This window comes from Mandrillus leucophaeus, unplaced genomic scaffold (assembly GCF_000951045.1).
Source record: "Mandrillus leucophaeus isolate KB7577 unplaced genomic scaffold, Mleu.le_1.0 Scaffold840, whole genome shotgun sequence".
Classification (NCBI taxonomy): domain Eukaryota; kingdom Metazoa; phylum Chordata; class Mammalia; order Primates; family Cercopithecidae; genus Mandrillus; species Mandrillus leucophaeus.
This window is the reverse complement of record NW_012109142.1, coordinates 1,483,930-1,501,035: the sequence shown is the minus strand read 5'-3', so window position 1 is coordinate 1,501,035 and position 17,106 is coordinate 1,483,930. Positions and strand designations below refer to the sequence as shown.

General features: G+C 37.0%; 1 pseudogene; it reads left to right on the top strand.

Moving 5' to 3' along the window:
• Window positions 1-2,088: 2,088 nt before the first annotated feature.
• On the top strand, window positions 2,089-12,001 carry LOC105530719 (annotated as a pseudogene).
• Window positions 12,002-17,106: the final 5,105 nt, after the last annotated feature.

The following is a 17,106-nucleotide window of genomic DNA, read 5'->3' as shown; positions in this document are numbered from 1 at the left end:
GGCCTTTTGTAAACATCTACACTCCATTTAAAAGAGTTTATGAGGCGGTTGCAGTGACTCATGCCTGTAATTCCAGCACTTTGGGAGGCTGAGGTGGGAGAATCGCTTGAGGCCAGGAGTTGGAGACCAGCAACATGGCAAGACCACATCTCTAAAAGAAAAAGAAAACCAAAGCAAGAATGCATATCCCATTCACAACAGGCAAAAGAGAAAAACAAACCTAGGAATCCCTCCAACCAATGAGTTGAAAGATCTCTGCGAGGAGAACTACAAAACACTCCTGAAAGAAATCAGAGATGACACAAACAACTGGAAAAATATTCCCTGCTCATGGATTAGAAGAATCAATGTTGTTAAAATGGCCATATTGCCCAAAGCAATCTACAGATTCAGTGCTATCTTATCAAACTACCAATGTCATTTTTCACAGAATAAGAAAAAACTATTCTAAAATTCAGATAGAACCAAAAAAGAGCCCAAATAGACAAAGCAATCTCAAGCAAACAGAACAAAGCCGAAGGCATCACATTTTCTAACTTCAAACTGTAACATAAGACTACAGTAACCAAAACAGTACCATACTGGTACAAAAACAGACACATAAACGAATGGAACAGAATAGAGAAGCCAGGAGTAAAACTGCAAACCTACAGCCTTGTCCATCTTTGAAAAGGTCGACAAAAACAAGCAATGGGAAAATGATTCTCTGTTCAATAAATGCTGTTAGGATAACTGGTCAGCCATATGCAGAGGAATGAAATAAGACGTCTACTTTTCACCGTATACAAAAATTAACTCAAGATGGTTTAAATATTTAAATATTTAAATGTAAGACTTCAAACTATAAATTTGTAGAAGAAAACTCCATTCTGGACATTGGTCTTGGCACAGAATTGATGGCTAAGACCTCAAAAGCAACTCCACCAAAACCAAAAATTGACACATGGGAACTAATTAAACAAAAGAGCTTCTGCACAGCAAAAGAAACTGTCAACAAAGAAAATAGATACACTGCAGAATGACAGAAAACATTTGCAAACTATGCATCTGACAAAGCTCAAGTATCTGGACTTTATAAGGAACTTAAACAAATCAACAAACAAAAAACAACCCCATTAAAAAGTGGGTAGAGAACATGAACAGACACTTTTCAAAAAAAGACATACAAGTGGCCAACAAACATGAAAAAAGTGCTGTAAATCACTAATCATTAGAGAAATATAAATCAAAACCACCATGAGGTATAACCTCACATCAGTCAGAATGGCTACTATTAAATAGCCAAAAAATAATACATGCTAGTGAGTCTGCAGAAAAAAGGGAATGCTTATACATTATTGGTGAGAGTGTAAACTAGTTCAGCCATTGTGGAAAGCAGTTTGGATATTTCTCAAAGAGTTTAAAACGGGACTACCATTCGACCCAACAATCTGATTTTGGGTATATATCCAGAGGAAAATAAACCATTCTACCAAGGAGACACATGCACTCATTTATTCATCAGAGCACTATTCACAATAGCAAATACTTGGAATCAAGCTAGGTACCCATCAATGGTGGACTGGATAAAAAAATGTGGTGCATATACACCATGGAATACTACACAGTCATAAAAATGAATGAAATCATGACGTTTGCAGCAATATAGATTCAGCTGGAGGTCATTATCCTAATCAAATTAGTATAGGAACAGAAAACCAAATACTAAATATTCTCACTTATAAGTGGGAGCTAAGCATTGGGTACACATGGACACAAAGATGGGCAACATTGACAGTGGAGACTCCACAATATGGGAAGGAAGGAGTGGGGCAAGTGCTGAAAAAGTAACTTTTGAATACTATGCTCAGTACCTGGGTGATGGGATCAGTCACACCCCAAACCTCAGCATCATGAAATATACCAATTGCGTGTATTGGTATTGAGATCCAGCAGAAAGAAGAAATTTCGGTTGTGCTAGAGAAATCTGGGGTCAGTGATCAGAAATCTGTGATCAGAAGAGAAGCTTGCCCCATTTCATGATCATATATTAGAGACATGACAAGATCATGTCCAAGAAACATGGCAAAAATGGGGCATCAAAGGAAAATGGTCCTGGGTCTGAGGGCTCCCAGCCTTGCCTGTGATTTCCTTACCCAAAATGTGGAGCACAGACACAACAGAGGAATCAGACTTACAGGAGCCACACAAGTTGTGGAAATGGACATTCAGAGATTCTAAGAGATAACAAAGGGACTAATTTATCCCCAACCTCAGGAATCTGGCATGACGTAAGACTGAGTCCCTGACAATGCTGGAGGAGAAGAGCAACACAGTAGAAAGGGTTTCTTGCTAGGTGAACACAGGGAAGCTGTGGCAATGATTTAAATAGGTTGAATTGTAATGAATAAGTATTATTTCTGACATTTCTAAATTTGTGGGCTCTATTAGTTCATGAGACAATTGTAAAATTAGTTTAAGAGAAATTATAAAACCAGTAAACCATCACTTGATATATATTTTTCATGAAGTTTTTTCTTCGGGGGGAAAGTCTAATAAAGTACTTTATACTTAACATGGGCTCAAGAAATATTTGTTAAATCGAAATGACCGTATTAGGATGTTTCCAAATTCTCCATGTGCATGCATGCTAAATATACACTTTAGGACAAGTGACATAGTATATTTTAAGAGAGGCAGTATAGTGCTTGGGTTGAGGGAATAGGTTTAGGAATCACCTGCTTAGATTCAAGTATGTTATACGATAATTTTGTAACCTTAGACAATTAGCTAAGTTTGCCAAGTTTGCATTTGAAAAACGAGTGTAATAATAATAATGCCCACCTCTCAGTGTTGTTACCAAGATTAAATGAATTATATCTTTGAGGTTTTAAATGCAAGACTTCAAAATTAATGACAATGTGTAGGCTGTAGCCAATTTGCATGGGTGAGCTCATGAATAAGTTCCAAATAGATAAGAATGTGCCTTTTATTGTATATTCTCCTTGCAGACTTGGAATTCAGAACCTTTCTCAAAAAGCCTAGAATTTGTTGTTATTGTTGCTAAACTGTGATCTGTTTTAAGGTTTGATGAACTGAGATCCTGCAAAATATTCAGTGCATTAACAGTGACAGTTTTAACATTGGCATAGAAACACTCTCAAGATATTTAAACATCAGCTAACTTGATTGTCTTTGGACTTCAATGCTGTCTTTATATATTTTTGTCCTTCATAACTCAGGTTATAAAAATATCATTACCTGAGCTAAAAAATGTGCAGGGCAACCATCCATCTTCCAAGCGTGGTCTGTAGAACATGACATATTACATAGGAGAATAACACAGGGGTGGGTTCCTCCTTGGTTATTTCGTTATACTAAACATCTGTACATTTCATTTTAACTTGTATTATAGCTGGCTTTCTTGGTTACAGGCACACAGAGTATCCATTCCCCAAACAAGCTCTGTTTCTTGTAACTCACCATCTCCTTTTTAATTCCTTAATTCCACTGGCAATTTGGAGTGGTCTGCTTACTCATGTTGTGTCTGCAGTTCTGGAGTCTTAGCCCTTGAGTCATGTAATTTTGGAAATCTTTGCCTTCTGCCTTATGTATTAACAGCAATCAGGCAGCCTCTTAAGACCTTCCTGGAAACATCCCAAAATACCTCAACTTTTATTTTGGTTTTAGTTTGAAGAAATATCAGTCAAGTTATCCCTGAGCTCCTAATTTTGACTGACCACCCAGCTGAAGACAGCCTTAGAGATGTCTAGTTTGGCAAATCAACATCCTTGGCAGCAATTTGTGGATTTACTAAATGTCACACAACCAATTTGTATTATCAAGGTACCAAAATCACAATTCAGCTTTTTATTCTAAGGAAAACTTTTTCTATGACTGATGGTTAGTACTAGAAATTCCTTCCTTTCTTATTTAGCTGATCAATGAAAGGCTAGGTTCCAAAGTAGGAAAAAAACTATGGGATTGAAGATTCACTAAGTAAAGAAACCTATTTAAAAAAAATTAGTAGCAATTGAGGGATAAAAGGGTAGATGAAACTCTATAATCAGAGTTTATAGAATATATGTTAATACACGTATTCAATAAAACCTTTTTAACCTACTATATTCAGGATACATTGCTAAGTCACAGAGAAGGTGTGAAAAACTAAGACCCATTTTCTTGTCCACAAGAAGCTTATCATCTAGGTTGAAAGGCAAGAAGATAAACAGGTGATTTCAATACAGAGTGCTAAGTGCTATATTAGGAGGAAGTACTTACTATAATGACAGCACTAAGATAAAGCACCAGGAACAATATGGGGTTTGGGGTTAGAAGAATTTTCCTGGAGGTGTTCATACCAAAGCTATAATAAGAAAGGGGTAAATAATTTGGCCAGGAAAAGATAATGCATTTTGAGCATTCTAGGCAAAGGAAATAGCCGTGCAAAACCTCAATTATTGCAATCAAAGAGGGAAGGTCTTAGAAGTTCTCACTCACATACTATGTTAATTTCGGTAAATTGTAAAAGTAGCCACAGATTCTTCCCATTTGTTGCATCCAGGTTCTTACAATGTGATGTCACAACTCCTCCCATAAAGAGGTGGGGTATATATTTCTACCTCTTGAGTCTGGGGTGGCCATGTGTCTTGTTTTAGTCAAAAGGACATAAGCAAATGTGAAAACTGCTTGTGCTTTGGAGCCTGGCCTCTTGCTGAGCTAAAGGCCTGAGACGACCACGTTTTATGAGCATGAACAAGCGTGTAGGGGGAAAGAGAGATCCTGTGGAGGAAAACTGAGGCATCTGGGCTGACAATCTGCCAACTGCCAGGTAGGTAAGAGAAGCTGTCTGTGTAAGGCAAAATTAGCTTCACTACCCTGCAAAGATGTCCGTATCCTAATCCTCAGGACCTGTGAATATGTTATTTTACACGGCAAAGGGGACTTTGAAGATGTGACTAAGCATTTTAAGATGGGAGGATTATCCTGGATCATCTTGGTGAGTTTATTATAATCACAAGGGAGACAGGAGACTCAGAGTCAGAGAAGATGGGGTAATGGAAGCCAGGGTAGATATCATAGAGAGATTTGAAAATGGTATATGGCTGGCTTTCAAGATGGAGGGAGGAGTCATGAGATAAAGAATGTAGGTGGCCTCTAGAATCTAAAGAAGGCAAGGAAACAGATTCCTCTCTAAAGCCACGAGAAGGAACACAGGCCTGTGGATATCTTAATTTTAGTCCAGCTAGACTTCTGATCTTTATTTAGAACCCTCAGGAAATACAAACTATAACAAACAGTTGTTTTAAGTTACTACATTTCAGGGTGATTTCTTACACAGGAACTGCTAAACAATACACTGATCTATAAGTTCAAAATAAAAAATAAAGCAAAAGAGTACTTATATTAAGCTACTTAGAAATAGTCATTTTCTAACTCTCCTATGGACTTTTATGTGGGTTCTTTACATCTTCTGAGATTCCAAATGAGGATTTCATCCATTCTTTCATCCAATACAACCTGGTTGTCTGTTGTCTGAATAGTAATGAACTAGACCCTGCAGTAGAAATTGGAACTTGTTTCTGCTTTCAAAGAGCAATTCTGTTCCTAGAAGTCTCATTTTGAGTATGTTGCTTAAGTCTCTAAACTTCAGTATCTGCATCTTCAAAAATGGGATAATAATAGTACTTAGCTTAGAGAATTGCTTTGAGACTCAGATGCGAAAATGCTTATAAAGCACTCAGCTTTACATGACATTCAGTAAGTATTCAATGAATGCCAGCAGAATTGAAAAGAGATGAGGGAAAACTAGATGGCAAATAAGAAGTCGGAAAGATAGTAATATGAGAAGTAACTCTTATTTATTGTTTGTGATGCTCTGGAAAACTTATGCTTATGTTTAGTAATAGTGACAACAACTCTGCAAGGTAGATTTTGTTATTTTTACTTTACAAATGCCAAAATTGAGATTTCAAAGGTTAAGTATCTTATTGGGTTGGTGCAAAAATAATTGCAGTTTTGCCATTACTTTTGATGGCGAAAACTGCAATTACTTTTGCACCAACATAATACTTGACACCACACAAGCAGCCGGTAGCACCAGGCATCTAACCCTGCACTGTCTAATCCTAATGTCCTTCATCTTCCTGTATCAGGTGGCCTACAGGTGACTGTGGCTAAATCAGCTGCAGTCAGGGTGGTCTTTTTAAAAGGCATATCTGATTCTGTCAGCCATGCTTTTACAGCTCCCCATTGCCTGTAGAATCAAGTTCAAAATCCTAACATTGTCTCTGAGGCTTTTCACCATCTTAATTTCCTTCTCCATTTTGCTTCCCTGTGCTCTGGCTATACAGATTTCTACCAGCATGGCGAACACGACATGCTCTCCCCTACTTCAGGACTCTTCACACTGACTGATGTCTCTCCTGGAATGCATACTCTTTCTTACATCTTGGACCAGCTAACTCTGGCACGTCCTTCCCACCTCTGTTTCCATATCATTTTCTTCTCTGATACTTAGATTCCTTGGCTATGTCTTTTCTTCAATCTTTTTTCTTTTTCTTTCTTATTCTTTACCTTTAAAGTTCCTTGTCTTATCGCCAGTCTTTCCCTGTAGTAGAAACCTCCTGTGGCTGTTTGATCCAATAGTTTATCTTTTCTGGACACTGTCTACTGTACAAAGGAATGATCTCTCAGAATCTCCATTTCTAAACTTCATTACCATTTCCCACCTTCCTGTTCTCATCCTGCCCATTCATGCAGAGTTGAGCATCTAATTTAGGTGACCATTTTTTTTCATTCTACCAAGAATTTGGAGTTTTGAACAAAGAGATGTAGAGCCTAAAGGGGGCGGAAGCTGAATTGTGTTAACAGCTCTCTAAAGCTAAGTCCCATCAGCTCCTACCTCTCAGTCTACAATTAGCCCTGGTTCCTATTCTCCCCAAGCTTGGTTGTTCACCTCATCTTTGGATTTCTAGTTGCTTTCAGTATCCTTCCAATACAGTCCTCTTTATCCTTAAACTAGCCAGATATGGTTTCTCTTACTGCCAGGCTGTGAATTCTGTGAATGTAATTTGAGAATTCCTTCTCATTATCCACCTGTTATAAACCTGTTTAACACCCTGGTATTTTTGGAAGCATAATGGAAAAGACACTCATTAGTCTCTAGATGTATCTTTTAAAAATTTTGATGTTTGGTAGACTCTTTCAAAAAAGCTTCCATATTGAAAATTATTTAATTAAAACAAGTCAACGTAAGCCTAGAGCCTCTATGTCTGTGACCATTGCGTCTCTTTTACTCCACTCAGCTTAGACAAGCTCATCTCTTTGGAATGCTACGAGAGGACATTCTGTCCTTTGTTAAGGGACTTGACCAATCGCAATTATATTATTATGCCTACATCTGTTGAAAAATTCCAGAGAAGGTTAGAAAGAAGCATATGGGATTTTGGCTTGAATCAGATTAAATCAGTTTGTAATGAAAAAGCAAAGATAGTTTGAGCAGTGAACTAAATGTCACAACTATGAAAAGCATCGATTTTACTACAAACTTTTTTTCTTCTTTGAATGTCCTATATATCGTGCGTTCAGTAGTGTTCCTGTTAGTGTGAATGAAGCTAATGGTACTGTAAACATAACTTCTGTTACGTGATGTCTAGCTCATTTGAGTTATACTAGTATACTACATCAATTTCTTATCTATTGTATTTTTATTGATACATCATAGTTGTGCATATTTTGGGGTGCTTGTGATATTTTGATACATATATACAATGTATAATAATCAAGTCAGGGTAATTGGAATATCCATCACCTCAAATATTTATCTTTTATTTGTGTTGAGAATATTAAAATTCTTCTAGCTGTTTTGAAATATATATAATATACTCATATATTATATATAAATAAGGTATATATATCATATAAAAGATATATATTGAAATATGTAGTATACCTTATGAATGTCTTATATATGATATATATTGAAATATATAGTAATTACAATTATAGTTAATGATAATTTATTATTATTGTTCATTATTGTATTATCGAATATTAGAATCTATTTCTTCTCTCTAACTGTATTTTTATGCCCATTAACCAACTTTTCTTCATCCTCCTATTTTTTAACTATCCTTATTATGCATGTTTCTCACTCAGTTTGGGTTCTATGGTCATCAACTCTATGATACCCTCGCCAGAATTATTAATTTTCTGCTACTCTTTTCTTTTTCCACATTACTGCAATAAATCCTCAAGACTGAATTCAAGAACTCTCTTCCCTGTTTGAACATATAGGCTACTGAACAGTGCAGAAGTAAGACTGTATAACTACCGACTAAAACTACTGCAAACAGGGTTTTCAAGTCCAGCGGAGCCCTCAGTGTTGCTTGGCAATTTTTTTCACTAAATATGGGTTAACAGCCTCAACCTTTTCTCTTTTAGTAGATTACTTTGCCTCAGTTTTCATAGACAAAATAGAGACCATCAGATATTAGCAATTTCTCTTCCCTACATTATGAAACTTCCCATGGTAGTATCCATCCTTCTTTTCTGTATAAGGGAAAATGAGTCAATATTTATCAGCTGCATGCTTTTTGTATCTCCAGCCTAACCCAAACTCTTGAACTACACTCCTATTTCTTATTACCTATTAAACATCTCTACTGGGTATCCAATACACTTTTCAAACTTCACTGATTGAAGTTGTCCCATCATCTTCCCCATGCCAGGTAATGGCAAGTCGCATCCTTGCAGCTCTTTAGGCTACACACTTTGGAGTTATCCTTGCCAGCCAAGTCATTATCATTTCTTGTTTGGACTATATCAATAACCTCCTAATTTATCCTCTTTCTCTCACAACATTGTGCACCTGCAATCTATTCTCAACATAGTATCTGGAGTTATTCTGCTATAAATGTAAATCAGATTATATTTTCTGCCCCAAACTATCTATATGTTCTCATTTCATGCCAAGCAAAAGCCAAAGTATTTGCAATGGCCTTTAAAGCTCCATACCATTGGGTTCACCATTGCCTCTTTGACCTCATGGCCCACTATTCTCCTCACTCGTTCATCTCCTTGTTGTCCCTTGACTACAGTGGCCTTGCTCGACCTTGGGCCTTTGCATTTGTTGTTCCCTTTGCCTGGAACGGTCTTCTCCATGATATTTGCCTGGCTTTCCCTTTACTTACTTTGGATTGTTGCTTGAATGTTTTCTTATCATTAAAAATAAAAAGGCACTCCTTTTTATTTTTATTTTTATTATTTTTTAGATGAAGTCTCGCTCCTGTCCCTCAGGCTGGAGTGCAATGGCATGATCTCAGCTCACTGCAACCTCCGCCTCCCGGGTTCAAGCAATTCTCCTGCCTCAGCCTCCCAAGCAGCTGGGATTATAGGCGCCTGCCACCACACCCAGCTAATTTTTGTATTTTTAGTAGAGACGGGGTTTCACCATATTAGGCAGGCTGGTCTCAAACTCCTGACCTCAGGTGATCCACCCACTTCGGTCACCCAAAGTGTTGGGATTACAGGCGTGAGCCACCATGCCTGTCCTCACTGAGGCATTCTAATCACTTTATTTAAAATTGCTTGATACTCTACATTGTTTTCTATTTCCCGTTTATGTCTTAATCTTCTCCATAGTGCTTACTACCATCTAACATTCTGTATATTCATTTTGTTTGCCTCCTCTGACTAGAATGCAAGATCCATAAAAATGGGATTTAAAAAAATGTACCACTATACTTTCCAGTGGCTATGACATTGCTGGAATATAGTAGAACTTCAGTAACGAATTTTGAAATGAATGAATCTTTTTTTCCTTGCTAAAGAACTTTGTTTACACACTGAATCCAACTTTACTGCCCTCTTTAGGAACTGATTCATCAGTTATTCTCAGAATTTCCTGTGTTTCTCCTCTCTTTCATCTTAATATAGTCTTTAGGCTATAACTGTAATTAACAATCACTAATCTCTTTAAAAATATCTTCCCTGTGGTTTCCAGTTTAGGCTAATTTTCTATGAAAATTACAGTAAAGAAACACAAGATGGAATGAATGCCTAGGAAAGATAGGAGGCTGGAAGACAAAATTAGATTTTAAAAAATATCTGGAAATTGGAAAGAGGATGGGAGCAAGATAACGGATGAGACAGAGTAGAGTAGAGGCAGCTATAGCTCAGAATATATGCAAGGGAGCTTTGAGGGGTGTGTGTGTGTGTGTGTGTGTGTGTGTGTGTGTATGTGTGTATGTGTGGTTGGGACCATTGTCAGCTCATCTTCCTGGTGGTGCCTAGAGAATATTTGGACCCCCCATTGACAGGGAGAAAGAGCAGTAATGAGAAGTAAAGTTAAAAGGAGGAGAGTTATTTTTTTGATATATGTGTATGTATTGCATCAGTCTGTTCGCCCATTTCCTCTCCCCATTGTTACACACAGAACTGTTCACTGGTGAGTTAGAATGCTGAGATTACAAAGGCTTCTTTATACATCCAATGTTACAGCCATGTATTGCTAAAAAAAATCCTAGCGCAAAAGTCGATATATTTGCTGACACTGTACTAACTACTTAAAATCATGCCACATTTCAGTCTTCTTCATATTTAGGTCTTGACTTTTATGTACAGTTGTTTTTGTTAGATTTTTATAATTGGATTTCTGCTAGAGAGAAAAAACACATTTTTTACTCGCATTAACTCTTTCAATTTCACAACAAATCTAAGAAAAATGCAACAACTGGAAAATTAAAACAACTGGAAACATTAAAAGTATCCATCAATATATACAAATATTGATTAAGTAAATTATAGTGTAATCTTACTATATATCATGCAACCTTTAAAAGAAAGGGAAGTAGATGTGTGTGTCCTGATGTGGAAAAAGATTGAAGACACGTTTTCAATTGAAAAAAGCAAAGTGCATGATGGGATCCATGGACTAGGCACATGGACTGTGAATTAGAAGGGAGTGCTTAGAGCACAGTCACCTGAAATATCTGAAATATCTGAATACCTGAAATATCTGAAAGTTTCCAGTTTCTGCAGATTGATGCAGAATGCAAATGCCAGGAGGGAGAGACCCTGACCACCAGAGTGCAGGATGGTGCTCATTCTCAAACAATTTGGTGTTTTAGATATCATAAGAAAAATGTCCAGGGAAAACAGAGACACTGGGGAAAGAGAGTTGCAGTAAAGAAGAGTAAAAGAAAATAAGAAAAAGAAAGAAGAAAAGCCAATTGTGCAGAAAATCCAGGAATCTGCCCCCAACACAGCAAATATTTTCTGAGATCTCTAAGCAAAGAGATTCTTTTGGAAGACAAACACTCAGGACAAAGGCCGTGTATCGATTTGAGTATGACCTACCACATATCAAAGAAGAAATTGAGTAGACTGGCTGGACAGATATGAAGGTTGTATGGTTCAAACGAAATCTAATAGGCCAATTTGGATCTGCCTGACTGGATTCTCGGTAGACAGTGCCCTGTGTGAAGAGTGAAGATGAATTTTCCAGCGACTTACTAGACATAAAAGAAGACTTCTTTTAGTTTATTTCCTCTGGAAACCCTTGTGTTTCCAACTCCTAACTCAGAATACACTCTTGAAGATGTTGATATAAACAAAGTTTGTATCTCTGATGGACTTGTAGATGAAAGCATTCAGAAGAAGGTGACATTTTGAAAGGCCCAGGAATACTCTTTCATGACAGCCCACTTGTCTGTCATTCCAGGGATACATGATCAGACACCAACATGGAAATAACTATCATTTAGGGATGGTGGCCATCAATCAGGTATTTGATATTCTGTCCACTTATTTTGAGACTCCTAACTGGCCTAAAGCATTGAAGAAGGGAATTTCTTCCAGAAAAGTTATATTCTTCAGAGCACAGTGGGAGGACAGGCCTAAGATTGCAGCTGCAGAACAAAGCACTGGAGGCCCTGACCAAAGAGCAGGGCAGAGGGTGGCAGTGACGCACACTTGCCTTTACTTGACATCTTCTTCGACCTTCACAATAAGCTACTAATGACAGGGACCACATTTTGTACTCTTTTGTACTCTCCCATGCTTCCTGGCTCACAGGACATACCCATATTTATATTAAGTAAAAACACGTAACAAGGAATTAGCCCCAAACCACATGGCTTTGGATGTGTTTTAATTCATTTTTTGTACATATATCATTATCTGTGAAACACCTACTCTTTAGAGATTGTTCAAATAAATATTGTTGTATAAAAATTAAATAATTATCATTATAGAAGAAAAAAAGCAAAGCACAGCACAGTGCATAAAGATGATACATTTACTCTGTGTGCTTTTTAAAAGAAGTATATCAATGGATACATCTATTTTGGTTATGTGCAAATATTCTTTTTCTTAAGATGAATTACACAAATTGGGATTGATAATTACCTTTGGGATAGGTGAGAAGCAGGGAGGCTTTTGCTATTTATTTGTCAATTTTCTAAGATGTCTGTACCATTGGGTAGGTGGGAATTTTGTCGTGTTTGTATTTACCTTTCAGGATATGTGTATTTATAATATAAAGATGTGTTACTTATAAAATTTACATTAAAACATACTTATATAAACATAAAAATATTAAAAAGCAGTGGTTGAAGGTAGAGGTGGGGTTTGGGACCATTGTTTTCATTATAAGACAGCATACTTTTGATTTTATTTATTTATTTATTTATTTTTTGGGATCTTGAGCTTGTATTACTTTTACTTAGTGGAAAATAACAAGAAATATAGAAAAAAGGATAAAGGCAGCAGAGGAAAAGCATTTGAGAGCCTAGCCCCAGGCACCAGACTGCTTAGGTTTAAATCTTAGGTCTGCTACTTACCAGCTGGATAACCTTGGGTAATTTACTTACCTTGTCTATGTCTTAGTTTTCCCATTTGTAAAATGCAAAATAGAAATACTTTTCTTATAGGGTTATAGTGAGGATTAAATTATAAAAGTTAGTTAATATGGAAAAAGTGCTTGATTTAGTGTCTTGTACATAGTAATCACTACTTGTGATATATTATAAATATGTTCTTAGGTAAAGAAAAAGAAGAACACATAAACCACCTCAATCTGTTTTATTTTCCCCACCCTGACCCATGTCTAGTTTGACTAATAATTCCAGGATTGGGAGTCTTTTCAAGAAGAAGAAGGTTGAGGCTGAGCAATTGTTTGGGGCCTCTGAAGGAGGAACAGGCAATGGGAAGAATTTTCATTTAATTTCATATTTCAAAAACAAAAATTGCATTCTAAGTGCTATGCCTTGATCAATACCTTTTTTTCTTCTATTGCCATCCTGAGAAATCTTTGTCCTTTTTACCAAGTTTTTTTTTTTTTTTTTTTTTTTTTAATATTCCGCCTAATTTTAATGAATGGCCAAGCCCTACTCCCTCCAGGAAGCCTTTGATAAAGTTCCTGGTGCATTCAGAACTCTCTTGTATATATTGTTTTTCATCACATTTAGTTCCATCATATACTGTACTGTATATGTACATATACTGTATGGTCTAATTACAGGGACCACAGAAATTAGTTGTAATTTATTGTATGATACCATTATGTAGAAATACATCAGCAATGTACTAATTACTATAGGTTTTCAGTATGTTTATTAGATTGGTAGTAATTTTTTATGAAAGAACATTGATTTTCCTTTGACCTTTGATTTTCCTATGACCTAACATATCTTGTAAAATCTTGTACTTTCTTTTTGATTCTATTCATAAGTAAATCTTTAGAAGTGGAAATCTACATTTCATAATAGCAGTTTCCATTTCCACAGATGATTTACTCCTGAACCCATTATAAATGGCTTTCAGTCTACCATTCGACTAAAACTACTTTCATTGAGGTATGCAGCAACCTCTTACTTGCCAGAGGCAAATATGTATTTCAGTTCTTATTTTACTTAACTGTTTAACATCAATATCTTGATCACTTCTGGAATCTTCTTGAATCTTCTCTGCTGGATTTCCAGGAATTTGGGAGGCCAAGTTTGGAGAATAGCTTGAGCCCAGGAGTTCATGATCAGCCTGGACAACATAGCGAGACCCTGTCTCTACAAAATAAAAAATAAATAAATAAAAAGAAGAAAGATAAAAGACAAATTTCTTTTCTTTTTCTTTTTTTTTTTTTTTTTTTTTTGAGACGGAGTCTCGCTCAGTTGCCCAGGCTGGAGTGCAGTGGCCGGATCTCGGCTCACTGCAAGCTCGGCCTCCCGGGTTTACGCCATTCTCCTGCCTCAGCCTCCTGAGTAGCTGGGACTACAGGCGCCCGCCACCTTGCCCGGCTAGTTTTTTTTTTGTATTTTTTAGTAGAGACGGGGTTTCACCGTGTTAGCCAGGGTGGTCTCGATCTCCTGACCTCATGATCCACCCGTCTCGGCCTCCCAAAGTGCTGGGATTACAGGCTTGAGCCACCGCGCCCGGCCAAAAGACCAATTTCTAATGATCTGTGGTACAATTAAAAATAAACACTTAGAAAGTGACCTTGCAAAGTCAAAATCACTGATGGGAAAAAATTTTTAATATAGTTCTTAGAAAATGCACCTCCATGGAAATTTTCTTTTACTCCCCCACGCTGCTGGATTCCGGGAGAATTTCTTCTTGTCTCGCTTCCCACCTTTGGCCATTCTTTCTCAGTCTTCTTCATAGGCATCAACATCTAAGAAAATCTTCTGCAGGTCTTTCATGCCACAGCTGGTTAGTATAAGTATCAGAAATATAAATTATGATAAATTGGATAGTAAACAAGGTTACCATCATATTTAACAGAAAGGTTCTTAAGAACTGAACTATTGTAGAACAATATAGCACATCAAACAATATATTCTAGGGAAAGTATCATTACTGAGATAATATCATCATTTTGAGCATCCAGAATTTTTGAAAAGATATTTCTATAAGAAAGTTTAAAAAGGCTGGGCACAGTGGCTCACCCCTATAATCCCACACTCAGGAGTGTGCCAAGTACACATCATTTGGTGGCGCTGATAGGGGCCAGAAGTGCTATTATTCCTCACTCCTCTTTTCCTTCAAAAGGAATTTTCTCCTCTCAGGCTCTTTACTCTCTCTTCCCAAGGAGAGGCAGACAATTTCAAGATTGGTGAGTTTTGGAGGAGAACCTGGCAAGTGTAGCTCCTTCTTCTCCCCTTGGTCTTTGGGATTTTCCTGCCTGCAGAGAATCTGCTCTAGAGGACCATATGGAAAGCTTAGTGGTAAAGGTTGTAAGCTTGCTTTTCTTCCCCCAGAGTGAGTGGGTGATATGTTTGCTTAGTTCCAGGGCTCATAATCGAGAAGCTCATTGTTGTCACATGTTCCCTGGGAGTCCTACTTTTATGTTCATCTGGCTCACTCCTTTGCCCATCTCAATTGATTTAGAATTCAAGAGGGAAAACCAGGGGGTTATTTAATAGTCCCTTCAAGCTTCAATGTCATCTTCCACATAGAGTTACTCTTCAATATATGTATCCTTATACACTGAAGAAAACTATCATTTCACGAATGTATTGTTCTACCTGTGGTAGTTTCAAATAGAAATCTTTCCATGATTTCATTAAGGCAAGACATAACCACTCTTAGGATGACTTCATTGTCCCGAAGAGACCAAAGTACATCCCTCTGTGATGCCTAAACATGTCTCTCTCACGATCATAAATTCAGCTTAGAATTCCTGTGGTCACACATTTTGTTCTCTATTTACGCCATACAGGTAACAAAATAAAGAAGATACTACCACCTAAAACAGTAGAAAAAGACTAGAAATGTGCAAAAGAAATTCTGCTTCCTTCTTTGGAAAATTGGATCTTGTCCAATATCATATGATTCTCCACTGTTCTAGGATTTTCTCATATTGAAACTTGAATGAAAACTTCCAAACCCTAAAATTTTTTTCCAGAAGACATTTTTATAAAAAAGATAAAATTTGAAATTAAGCTTAGAAATAATAACAAATGAAAACCTCTTTTCTTTGTGGTTTTCTCTATTATGTAATAGTCATAAAGGACATTTTATAATATTCAGTTTTGGGTATTAAAATATTACAGTCTTTTGTAGACAATTCCGATCAGCATCCCTAATTTATATGTAAGGGAAATATTGAGTCATTCCAGGTTGCAGGGAGAATTCTTGTCACAGTTAAAAACTGAAATTCTAAGATTCTAATCCTAAGCCATATGGGGTCCAACCAGTTTAATTTAGCAAGGATTTTCTCAATAACTACCATGGTGTTATTCAGGGACTGTAAGAACCAAAAGTTAACCAGACCTGGTCCTCATCTCTGAGATTCTTGCTTATAAGCAGGAGAGATAAACGTGAATTCAAAAAATTGTCTGATCCTCCTTTTCTGAAAAACCAGCATAACAAGTTTGGGTATTGGCCAAATGGATTAGTGCTGTGTTTGGGTTCCCGGATGCTGGATCTTTGGTTTGTAAGTGTTCTGAAGCAACCAGAAATGGGCAGAATTACTTGGTAAGTAAAAATATGAAAACAACCCCAAACCCCAAGTAAACCAAGAAATAGACAATAAAAAATATTTTTGGGTCGGGTGTGGTGGCTCAACCCTCTAATCCCAGCACTTTGGGAGCAAAGGAGGTCAGGAGTTGGAGACCAGTCTGGTCAACATGGTGAAACCCTGTCTCTACTAAAAATACAAAAATTAGCTGTATATGTTGGTGTGTGCCTGTAATCCCAGGTACTCGGAGGCTGAGGCAGGAGAATTCCTTGAACCAGGGAGGTGGAGGTTGCAGTGAGCTGAGATCGTGTCACTGCACTCCAGCCTGGGTGATAGAGTGAGACTACATCTCAAAAAAATTATATATATATATGACATATATATATGATACATATATATATATATGATACATATATATATGATACATATATATATTTATTTATGGAGAAGTCCAAGTTCTATCACTTTTGGAAGTGGAAGTCAGCATAAATTAAAATTCGAAAGAACAAGAGTCTGGTAGACACTAAGACCACATAGAGAATGAGAACAAGGCAGAAGGAAAATGAGAAGACCCCAAATCGTTGCAGAGAACAAGCTGGCCAGCTTGTGACTCATTTCTGGTGGCTGCTGGCCATACAAATTACGAGCTTAAGGCCTGAATTGGGACG